The sequence below is a fragment of the Zophobas morio genome, unplaced genomic scaffold (genome assembly GCF_036711695.1).
Source record: "Zophobas morio isolate AGI-343-1 ecotype UQ-CSIRO unplaced genomic scaffold, CSIRO_AGI_Zmor_V1 ptg000008l, whole genome shotgun sequence".
NCBI classification, from domain to species: domain Eukaryota; kingdom Metazoa; phylum Arthropoda; class Insecta; order Coleoptera; family Tenebrionidae; genus Zophobas; species Zophobas morio.
In genome coordinates, this window is record NW_026972113.1 from 2030358 (window position 1) to 2043315 (window position 12958).

The window sequence follows — 12958 nt, forward strand, 5'->3', positions numbered from 1 at the left end:
ATTAACATAATCTGCATGCCTCCCATTACTTCGACGACACGAAATGGTACTCGACATGGTGGACCTCCACTAAAACAGATTTCTTTTTTGGTTTTGTTGGCTTCCTTGACGCCGAACAAAGACACTGACCGGTCGGGGTTGCGTATATTAGCTCATCTGGTCGGCACTGTTTCAGAGGTGACCCTAATTTACTGCGGTAGTTGAGACGTAACAAGACGGGGGGTTTGGGTGGGGAAGCGATAAATTTTTGTCATGGACCCATCATGGGCAGCGGTGTTCGAGTTAAATAATTTAAGAGGTAATTTTTTATTGTCGTCCATTTGGATAGTCCAGATCTTACAATGACACTCCGACAAATCAAAAACAAATCTACGATAAATTGAACAATTAATCTCTACCCAGTCTTGAAGTAATAACTAATAACTCGAAGATGACAATTCATAAATTTTAGACACAAAATACCATAAATATGCCCCAACTTCTTCTGCACGACAAAAAAATTAACACGTGGGGAACATCTTCACATTCCTCTCTTAATCGAAGTTCGGTGCACCAAATTTTGATTCAAATCGGGACACCACATTGTATAATCAGTGTTAAATAAGGCGTCACTCACAACAATTATACACATCGAAATTCAAAAGAAAACAGGGGATAGTTAACGGTTGTTCGGCTACCGAGGCTTCAATTTTGCATTAACACAAATGCATTATTCTGAGAAACCACAAACTCAAAACAGGAATTTTAGAATTTTGTATTTTTGGCATCTGACAAAATCTGTCTTATCTTAGCAAGTACTAGTACCGCCCACCCACCCTCTACTTTCTCAGAGGATATGGCGTCTGCCAAAATCAGTCTTATCTGAACAAGTGCTAGCCCCACCCACCCGCCCTCTATTTTCTCAGAGGGTACGACGTCTGCCAAAATCAGTCTTATCTGAGCAGGTGCTAAGCCCGCCCTCCCGCCCCTATTTTCTCAGAGGATATGTCATTTGCCAAAATAAGACTTATCGAGGCAAATACTAGCAAGTACTACTCTCTGAGAAAATAAAGGGCCGGTGGGTGAGGCTAGTACTTGTTAACATAAGTCTTATTTTGGCAAATGATATACCCTTGGAGAAAATAGAGGGCGGGTGGGCGGGGCTAGCACTTGTTCAGATAAGACTGATTTTGGCAAACGCCGTACTTTCTGAGAAAATAGAGGGCGGGCGGGCGGGGCTAGCACTTAGTAGCATCTTCAAAAAATAAACCACTAGGGACCCCCGAGATTCTTTCAACATCTTCAAAACATAAACCACTAGGAAACCCCCAGATTTTTCGATTTTTTCAAAAATTAAAACACTAGGGACCCCCGAGATTTCTTTGACTTTTTCAAAAATTGGAACACTATTGATCCCCGAGACTATTTCAACATCTTCAAAAAATAAAACACTAGGGACTCCCGAGATTTTTTTCAACATCTTCAAAAATTAAAACACAGAGACACCTGCGATTTTTTTCAACATCTTCAAAAAATAAAACATTAGGGACTCCCGAGATTCTTTCAACTTCTTCAAAAATTAAAACACCAGGGACCCCCGAGATCTTTTCAACATTTTCAAAAAATAAAACACAGAGACCCCCGAGATTCTTTCAACATCTTCAAAACATAAACCACTAGGAAACCCCCCGATTTTTCGATTTTTTCAAAAATTAAAACACTATGGGCCCACGAGATTTGTTTGACTTTTTCAAAAATTGGAACACTATTGATCCCCGAGACTATTTCAACATCTTCAAAAAATAAAACACTAGGGACTCCCGAGATTTTTTTCAACATCTTCAAAAATTAAAACACAGAGACACCTGCGATTTTTTTCAACATCTTCAAAAAATAAAACACAGAGACCCCCGAGATTCTTTCAACTTCTTCAAAAATTAAAACACTACGGACCCTCCAGATTTTTCGGCTTCTTCAAAAAATAAAACAGTAGAGACCCCCGAGATTCTTTCAACTTCTTCAAAAATTAAAACACTAGAGACCTTCGAGATTTTTTCAACATTTTCAAAAAATAAAACAGAGACCCCCGAGGTTCTTTCAATTTCTTCAAAAATTAAAACACTACGGACCCTCCAGATTTTTCGGCTTCTTCAAAAAATAAAACAGTAGAGACCCCCGAGATTCTTTCAACTTCTTCAAAAATGAAAACACTAGAGACCTTCGAGATTTTTTCAACATTTTCAAAAAATAAAACAGAGACCCCCGAGGTTCTTTCAATTTCTTCAAAAATTAAAACACTAGAGACCCCCGAGATTCTTTCAACATCTTCAAAAAATAAACCACTAAGGACTCCCGACATTTCTTCTATTTTTTCAAAAATTAAAACACTATTTATTCCCAAGATTATTTCAACATTTTCAAAAATTAAAACACCAGGGACCCCCGAGATATTTCGACTTCTTTAAAAATTAAAACACTTGGAACCCTCGAGATTCTTTCAACATTTTCAAAAAGTAAACCACTAAGAACCCCCGAGGTTTCTTATATTTCTTCAAAAATTAAAACACTAGGGACCACCGGGATTCTTTCAACATCTTCAAATAATAAACCACTAGGGACCTTCGAGATTTTTCGATTCATTCAAAAATTAAAACACTAGGGATCCCCGAGATTATTTCAAGATCTTCAAGAAATAAAACACTAGAGACCCCCGAGATCTTTCAACATCTTCCAAAATTAAAACACTAGGAACCCCCGAAATTCTTTCAACATCTTCAAAAAGCAAACCACTAAGGACCCCCGAGATTTCTTCTATTTCTTCAAAAATTAAAACACTATTGATCTCCGAAGTTATTTCAACTTCTTCAAAAAATAAAACATTAGGGACTCCCGAGATTCTTTCAACTTCTTCAAAAATTAAAACACCAGGGACCCCCGAGATCTTTTCAACATTTTCAAAAAATAAAACACAGAGACCCCCGAGATTCTTTCAACATCTTCAAAACATAAACCACTAGGAAACCCCCCGATTTTTCGATTTTTTCAAAAATTAAAACACTATGGGCCCACGAGATTTGTTTGACTTTTTCAAAAATTGGAACACTATTGATCCCCGAGACTATTTCAACATCTTCAAAAAATAAAACACTAGGGACTCCCGAGATTTTTTCAACATCTTCAAAAAATAAAACACAGAGACACCCGAGATTTTTTTCAACATCTTCAAAAAATAAAACACAGAGACCCCCGAGATTCTTTCAACTTCTTCAAAAATTAAAACACTACGGACCCTCGAGATTTTTCGGCTTTTTCAAAAAATAAAACACTCGAGACCCCCGAGATTCTTTCAACTTCTTCAAAAATTAAAACACTAGAGACCTTCGAGATTTTTTTAACATTTTCAAAAAATAAAACAGAGACCCCCGAGATTCTTTCAACTTCTTCAAAAATTAAAACACTACGGACCCTCGAGATTTTTCGGCTTCTTCAAAAAATAAAACACTAGAGACCCCCGAGATTCTTTCAACTCCTTCAAAAATTAAAACACTAGGGACCTTCGAGATTTTTTTCAACATCTTAAAAAAATAAAACACAGAGACCCCTGAGATTTTTTTCAACATCTTCAAAAAATAAAACACAAAGATCCCCGAGATTCGTTCAACTTCTTCAAAAATTAAAACACTACGGACCCTCGAGATTTTTCGACTTCTTTAAAAATTAAAACACTTGGAACCCTCGAAATTCTTTCAACTTCTTCAAAAATGAAAACACTAGAGACCTTCGAGATTTTTTCAACATTTTCAAAAAATAAAACAGAGACCCCCGAGGTTCTTTCAACTTCTTCAAAAATTAAAACACTAGAGACCCCCGAGATTCTTTCAACATCTTCAAAAAATAAACCACTAAGGACTCCCGACATTTCTTCTATTTCTTCAAAAATTAAAACACTATTGATCCCCGAGATTATTTCAACATTTTCAAAAATTAAAACACCAGGGACCCCCGAGATTTTTCGACTTCTTTAAAAATTAAAACACTTGGAACCCTCGAGATTCTTTCAACATTTTCAAAAAGTAAACCACTAAGGACCCCCGAGATTTCTTCTATTTCTTCAAAAATTAAAACACTATTGATCTCCGAGATTATTTCAACATCTTCAAAAAATAGAATACTAGCGACCCCCGAGATTTTTTCAATAGTTTAAAAAAAAACCACTATTGATCCCCGAGATTATTTCAACATTTTCGAAAATTAAAACACTAGAAACCCCCGAGATTCTTTCAACATCTTCAAAAATTAAAACACTAGGAACCACCGAGATTCTTTCAACTTCTTCAAAAATTAAAACACTAGGGACCTTCGAGATTTTTTTCAACATCTTCAAAAAATAAAGCACAGAGACCCCCGAGATTCTTTCAACTTTTTCAAAAATTAAAACACTACGGACCCTCGAGATTTTTCGGCTTCTTCAAAAAATAAAACACTAGAGACCCCCGAGATCCTTTCAACTTCTTCAAAGATTAAAACACTAGAGACCTTCGAGATTTTTTCAACATTTTCAAAAAATAAAACAGAGACCCCCGAGATTCTTTCAACTACTTCAAAAATTAAAATACTAGGGACCCTCGAGATTTTTTTCGACATCTTCAAAAAATAAACCACTAAGGACTCCCGAGATTTCTTCTATTTCTTCAAAAATTAAAACACTATTTATTCCCAAAATTATTTCAATATTTTCAAAAATTAAAACACTAGGGACCCCCGAGATTTTTCGACTTCTTCAAAAATTAAAACACTAGGGATCCCCGAGATTAATTCATGATCTTCAAAAAATGAAACACTAGGAACCCCCGAGATTCTTCCAACATTTTCGAAAATTAAAACACTAGGAACTACCGAGACTCTTTCAACTTCTTCAAAAATTAAAACACTAGAGACCCCCGAGATTCTTTCAACATCTTAAAATAATAATAAACCACTAGGGACCTCCGAGATTTTTCAATTCCTTCAAAAATTAAAACACTAGGGATCCCCGAGATTATTTCAAGCTCTTCAAAAATTAAAATACTAGAATATCCGACTTCTTTGAAAAATAAAAAAAAATATTCCTATATTTTTTTGTGTCTGTTTACGACCTCCAGCTTTTTTTTTTTAATGAAACTATATATTTTTTTGAATTCTTGTATCATAGTTTAATCACCCATACTCCACCACTGTCTATGATTTGAACGCATTATATTGGAAAAACGCACTTATTTGTATTTCAATTAAAACACTGTGATGAACAATTCTTGATTTAATCAATAAAAAAAAAATTGCTCGAAAATTGTTTCGACAGAACTTCCCTCGCTCCTGAAGTATAATGAAACATATCCAGCATTTTCGAAAAATTATAAAATTTGATTTAACGAATTTTATATTTTTTGAGAACCCCTATAAGTTGAAATAAATAGTAAATGTAAAAGTTTAAGTTTACGATAACTCCATCTGTTCGGTAAACGCAGTATATCTGAAGCCACGCCTCTGCAAAACATGTGCTTTCAGATCTCGCTCTTTGATGTCACTCTGTTATAGATTTGAAACTTGTTCCGCACTAAAATCAACTCTAAATTAATTTACATGGACCTTGCATTACGAATAAAAACACACTCTGAATACTAACTACCCGTTATCAACGCGCTCACCATAATATTCCATGGTCATAATTATTTTATACCTGCAATTCTCCCAAAGCAATAAACCTTCCCGGCGTTCCTCTTCGCTTTCACATAAACGCCGTCACCGCTTGTTATTGTCAGTTTTTAAAAAAGTTATCATCTCAATGGCGCAACGAAAGCTTACTTTATCCTAACATCACGTCTCGTTATCTGTGAACGTACGCTTGTGATATTTCACCATCATAAATATTAATGTGGAAGTTACGGGACGTCAGACTGAAAGTGTATGTACGCCAAACGCACTGATTTACTTATAATAACTCCCATGCTATATTGAAATGCATAACGTGATTGTATAGCAGCCCATTTTACGATGTTGCAGGCCGGGTTCGTTCCGGCCACCATAACCGGGTGGAGTTTGACCCAGGAGTGACGACTTAATCAGTCGAGTCATTTTTTCCTGGAGAGAGTTTAGTTTTAAACCCAATTAACTTAATTTCTTGGCTTAGTACCGGTCTTGGGTGCGTTAATTTTAATACGCATGTAAATTTGTGGTAAATGTGAAGGGGTGACATCACCGCTGCCGCTTTATAGTCATAATCGATATCAGCTAATGATAAAGCAAAATAAATTACACCCACTCAGACAGCCTCCGTTTCTAATAAGTGCTAACGCTTGCTTAATTAAACCGAAATAAAAATCGCTGAATATTTCACAAATTCCTGGGTAGGCTTGAACTTATTCAGGTAAACAGCGACGAATACATTGACGGTTTTGCCTTGAATCAGTCCCTCAAAACAACGATAATAATTACAAATTAGATAAAAGAGGCGACAGGAAGTAAGCTCAAAAAATAATTACTGCGATAAGTATGCACAGCTTCTGGGAAAACGTGATTGTTTTATGCAATAGTTTCCATTTATCGTTCGATTGACCTTACTTATTTTACACTATAAATAACAAATAGGACATGATATGTCTTACAGCGTTTGGTGTTAAAGTGATGTATTGATTTATCGATGGGATTTGAGGAAAAGCTATGTCAATGACACAGATCGAGGTGTTGGCACTCGTCAGTAACAAAAGGTAATCATTCATGTGAAAGGGTTTGTATGAGGAAAGAAACGCGGAATGGAGATAAATTTTCTCGCTAGGTTTGCCATCCATAGCGGTTATTATTATCGGGCGAATCTGGGCCTACTAAAAATAATTGTATTATGACTGAAAGATGGGTTCACGATTGTCCCGAAAGATGTTTGTCTCTTCCGCTTCCGTGGATTCGGAACTATGGGATCGTCAAGAAAATTCAAACTTTTAATCCCTTTTAGAAAAGTAAACACACACCACACTCCTAGACACTTGTCCACTGACCAAGCTCATCTTTTGTTGGGATGACACAGGTGTAAACAGATGGCTTTTTTCCCCTGAAATGGACCATAAAATAGAACCATAAAAACGGTAGGCTAGACACGGTCTTTCTTATCTCGAGATGCGTAACAAATCACTTTTTTAATAGGGATTCATCCCTATTATTGTGGGAAATTTCGAATTACAACGCTGGATCCAGCGCATAAATTAAAGCTGTCGGCGTTCACGTAAAACAGCGTTGTTTTGTGAATACTAATGCTTGAGAAAGTCGATTTTTTGGGTGAGTTTGGTTAAAACAAAGCGTGTAATGGATTGGAGGCGTCCAAGTGCAGCGATTGGTCATACTTTCCTTAATTGATTATGGTTTTGTTGGTGAAGAAAGTGAATTAGAGTTGCAAAAAAGAGTGATCGAGGTTTTGTGTTTGGCGTCCATTTCCCTTTCTTCCGGTTTCTTCCACAGCTTTCAACGCGTCCTTGCTTGGTTTTTCTTCTCCTGCATTTTGTTTGTTCGTGTTTCGCCTTCCAGCTTCTTTTTCTTCATTGTACTGCGTTGCTCGTTCATCGCATGTCTGTGTCCGTTTCTTTTGCTTATCCTCTCCAAAAAATTGACGACGTCATCCCAAAATTTTGCCGTATACACTGCATTCATATCTTTGAAATTTGTTTAAACAGGATGACAAAAAAATTAATGAATGCATGAATTTATTTTATTGGTTTAAGCAGGAACTACTGAACCGAATCCTTTGAAATCTTGGAAATCTTTCAAATTTTTGATCAAAATGTATTTGCTCATCCCCCCTAAAAATTGATGGCGTCACCTCAAAATATTGCTGAATATGTATACCCTATCTTAAATGTGTCAAATATGATGACTCTATGCTTGTGATTTATTTTTAATATATAGATAATATTTTTTGAATTTGCTTATACAGGGTGTCTCAGAAAAATGAATGACTGAGTAGTTAAAAAATAAATATCCAATCAGATTTAGGAATTTAACTCGTTACTATGCAAAGATATGCAATTTAACACCTTTTAGATTTAACAAGTTTTTACGAGTTTGATAGCAAAATCAGTCTTATCTTAGCAAGTGCTAGCCCCGCCCACCCGCCCCCTATTTTCTTCGGGTTTATATCATTTGCCAAAATCAGACTTATCGTAGCAAGTACTAGCCCCGCCCACCCGCCCCCTGTTTTCTCAGAAATTATGTCGTCTGCCAAAATCAGTCTTAACTTACCAAGTACTAGCCCCACCCACCCTCCCCCTGTTTTCTCAAGGATATATCATCAGCCAAAATCAGTTTTATCTTACCAAGTAGTAGCAACCCCCCAGCCGCCCCCGTTATTTTGGCAAATGACATCCTCTGAGAAAATAGGGGGCGGGTGGGCGGGGCTAGTACTTGGTAAGATAAGACTGATTTTGGCAAATGATATATCCTCTGAGAAAATAGGAGGCGGGTGGGCGGGCCAAGCATTTGTTAAGATACAACTGATTATGCCTCTATTATTCTTATAAAAACTTGTGAAATTTAAAGGTGTTACATTGTACTTAACAAGGTGCACAATCTGGAAAAATCACTTTTTATTAAATAAAATCCATAGTAACGAGTTATATTTTAAGGGATTTTTAGGCAATTTTTCCAAAAGCTCACTTTTTCAATACGAAATTTTATGGAATTTTTGCTTTTTTTCGAGCACAGTCCAAAATTAATGACTCACTTGTTAAAAAATAAATATTTATTATTATATCAGATTTAGGACTTTAACTCGTTCCTATGGAAATATGCCATTTAACACGGAAAAAATTAAGGGGCGGGTGGGCGGGGCTAGTACTTGGTAAGATAAGACTGATTTTGGCAAATCACATATCGTGTGAGAAAATAGGGGCGGGTGGGCGGGGCTAGTACTTGATAAGATAAAACTGATTTTGGCAAATGACATATCCTCTGGGCAAATAGAGGGCGGGTGGGCGGACCTTGTATTTGTTGAGATAAAACTAATTTTTTCCGTATTAATCTTGTAAAAACTGACTACTCTTAATATTATTCGATCTTATCTTGGCTAGTACAAGCCCCGCCCACTCACCTCTATTTTCTTAGAGGATATGTGATCTGCATGTACTAGGCCCGCCCATCCGCCCTCTATTTCTTCAAAGTTTATATCATTTGCCATAATCAGTCTTGTCTTAGCGAGTACTAGCCCCGCCCACCCGCCCTCTGTTTTTTCAGAGGATATGGCGTCTGCCAAAATCAGTCTTATCTGAGCAAGCGCTAGCCCCACCCACCCGCCCTTGTTTTCTCAGAGGATATATCTTTTGCCAAAATAAGACTTATCTTATCACGTACCAGCAAGTACTACCCTCTGAGAAAATAAAGGGCGGGTGGGCGGGGCTAGTACTTGGTAACATAAGACTGATTTTGGCAGACGACATAATCTCTGAGAAAACAGGGGGCGGGTGGGCGGGGCTAGTACTTGCTAAAATAAGTCTGATTTTGGCAAATGATATATCCTCTGAGAAAATAGGAGGCGAGTGGGCGGGCCAAGTATTTGTAAAGATGCAACTGATTATGCCTCTATTAATCTTGTAAAAACTTGTGAAATTTAAAGGTGTTAAATTGTACTTAACAAGGTGCACAATCCGGAAAAATCGCCTTTTATTAAAATCCATAGTAACGAGTTATATTTTAGGGGATTTTTAGGCAATTTTTCCAAAAGCTCAATTTTTCAATACGAAATTTTATGGAATTTTTGCTTTTTTTCGAGCACAGTCCAAAATTAATGACTCACTTGTTAAAAAATAAATATCCAATCAGATTTAGGAATTTAACTCGTTACTATGGAATGCCATTTAACATCTTTTAAATTTAACAAGTTTTTACGAGTTTAATAGGGGCAAAATCAGTCTTATCTTAGCAAGTGTTAGCCCCGCCCATCCGCCCTCTATTTCCTCAGAGTTTATGTCATTTGCGAAAATCAGTCTTGTCTTAGCGAGTACTAGCCCCGCCCACCCGCCCTCTGTTTTTCAGAGGATATGGCGTCTGCCAAAATCAGTCTTATCTGAGCAAGTGCTAGCCCCACCCACCCGCCCTTGTTTTCTCATAGGATATATCATTTGCCAAAATAACACTTATTTTATCACGTACTAGCAAGTACTATCCTCTGAGAAAATAAAGGGCGGGTAGGCGGGGCTAGTACTTGCTAACATAAGTCTTATTTTGGCAGACGCCATATCCTCTGAAAAAACAGAGGGCGGGTGGGCGGGACTAGTACTCGCTAAGACAAGACTGATTTTGGCAGATGACATATCCTCTGAGAAGATAAGGGGGCGGGTGGGTGGGGCTAGGACTTGGTAAGATAACTCTGATTTTGGCAAATGACATATCACCTGGGGAAATAGGGGGTGGGTGGGCGGGGCTAATACTTTCTAAGTCTGATTTTGCCCCTATTAATCTTGTAAAACTTGGGAAATTGCAAATTTCCGTAGTAACGAGTTAAATTCTTAAATTTACCCGAAATGTGCTAAATATGATGAGTTTTTACTTGTGATTTGTCGTAGCATTCATATTTTTTAGATTTGCTTATACAGGTGGCTGAAAAAAATTGATGAATATGTCAATTTATTTTATTGATTAAATCAGGAACGGCTCACTTCATTTTTCGAGAGAATTTTGGGAATCCAATAATGTTATTTTTAGTATTACACTGCACCAATCCAAGGACACTTTTGTTGCAGTTTTTCGAAATATTGTTCATAATTGTTCCAGATTGCTTCTTTTCATGGCGCTTGTGTTCAATTTCATTCCAACAAGTTCAAAGCTGTTCTAGTTTTTTGGTGCTTTTCGTTTAGAGATATCGTACTTCTGTAAGTTAAAACAATGTAGATAATACCAGTTACGGTGTAAGAAAAAATGACGTGGCCTATGTGGGAATCAAACCCGCGACCTTCTAGGAGTAGTTATTAGCACGGCGAAAATTTGGCGGATTCATAAACCACAAATACGGGAGTATGTTATTTTGTTAGACAGACAAGTATCAACACATAAAATTTGATTTTTTAACTTTAATAAAGACAACATGAACATTTTCGAAGCGTGAGAGTAGTTTTCAACTCAAGGTAAAAGTTTACAGTCGCTGTGTAACTAAATGTCATCAAGTCACAGATCTATGGTGAAGATAAAACGACTTGTGTGTAAAGATGACACGCAATGTGGCTGCTGCTTCTAATTTTTAAATCTTCATTTTTAATTCAGGGTCTACATCTTAAAGTAAAATTAGATTCAAACCGTCAAACCAGTTTCGAATGATGAAATAAAGTGAGGAAAACAACAATTATAACTACGCGAACACGAATAAACAAATCAAACCGAAAAAAAATATTTTTATTTTAGTAGACCAAACCCACAGATGAAAACAACTGAAAAAGTAGCACTAGCTTTTGCGGTGTCGACTCGCTTTTCTATTTTTTCCCCTTTTCTCCGGTCGATTGATTCCGAGCAGCTGCTACTCAATTTCTTGAGTGATTTTGCATGTTTTTGTAACCGTGTGTGCATTATATATTGTGTAACGCGGTGCCGCTTCAAAAATCCGAATTAATTAAGTGTATGCAACAAGAATTTTTGTACGTGCAAGCTATAGTGATACCGAGCCGTACGGAAAACAAGAGCATAAATTTAAATTTCTCCAAACGTGTGCGTAATATTCCGGAGCTCAAACTTGTAATTACAACGATGGCCTTTTCTGAGTCGAATTTAAATCGCTTTATTTTTATTAGCGGCGTAAACTTGTTGAGGGAGCGCTAAAATGGTGAAATGGGTCCAGAAGTGTCAGATTGATAAGGGGTCTCGAATTAAGCCGACCGATTCACTGGGTTTCACGCTGGAAATAAACTTTGCCTAAATAGGGGCTGGTTTTTACTTCGGATTGAATTACGGGTTGAATGAGATTTCGTAGATTCACTGAAATTATCTTGACGGGTAATTTAAGGTTTCTGGTTCAAGTTTAGAACCGCGAAACTTGATGCAACAGATTCTGTGTGTTTGTTTGTTTTTTTTTAATACCTCGCAATAACGCTTTACCTTTGCCATATGCTGCATACTGCTGAACTTTCCACAAATCGCAGCCACCGTTAAGATAAAATTTTGACCTTTGAACCAATTATCAAAACCTGACTTTCCATCTTTTAACGCGAGTAACGAATTACACATTTTATGAACCTGGAAGCGGTTAAAGAAGCACACGAAAATAATATTGGCCTACATATTTCTCTATGTGTATAATATCGGTTCGAGTTATCAGAAGGTCCCATAGCGGCTATAAACTCGAAGCTGTACGATAATGATCGACGTACTATCGTTTACAGCATATCTCGCTTGTGTTGTCCAATAAAACGAGGTCGATTACACAAAAAAAAGCTTAATGAACACTGTAGCAATTAGCAAAGTGTTGTCGCGGTAAAATCGAATGGTCGCTTTTTACTGGGAGATAGAATGTGGTGATAATATTGGTTGTAAGTGGCCAATTAGGTGGTGTGTTTAACGATGGTCATGTAAACGTACAGAGCAAAGATTTTATTTGGTTGGTTTTTCGTCCAATTTGTTTTAATTGTGGTTTTGCCTAAGGTTTAAAAAGGACGAAATTATAGGCCACGAATGAAACTGGCGTTGGTTAATCGCTACTCGTACGGTTTCTACTTCAACAATTAGTGAAGAATTAGCTAAATTGGCGAAATTATGAAATAAAAAGAGATGGGGCATGACGGACTCGCATGTAGTGGCGTAGCGAATTTAAATTGTTTGATCACCATGACATTAAATTACAGTGACAGAGTAGAACTCAAATATACACATACCTATTAAATTATTAAGTAATTGTTAAATAATCGTGTATTATTTTACCTCATGCTAATAAAAGGACATTATTAGAATTATTTTAAAATTATTTAGCGTCACGCGCGAC

At 36.8% G+C, this 12958-nt stretch overlaps 1 protein-coding gene across 5 annotated transcripts in view; it reads left to right on the forward strand.

Moving 5' to 3' along the window:
• Positions 1–12958, forward strand: part of LOC135125009 (protein TANC2) — a 267204-nt gene that overhangs the window by 93197 nt on the left and 161049 nt on the right. The gene's annotated exons all lie outside the window — the stretch shown is intronic.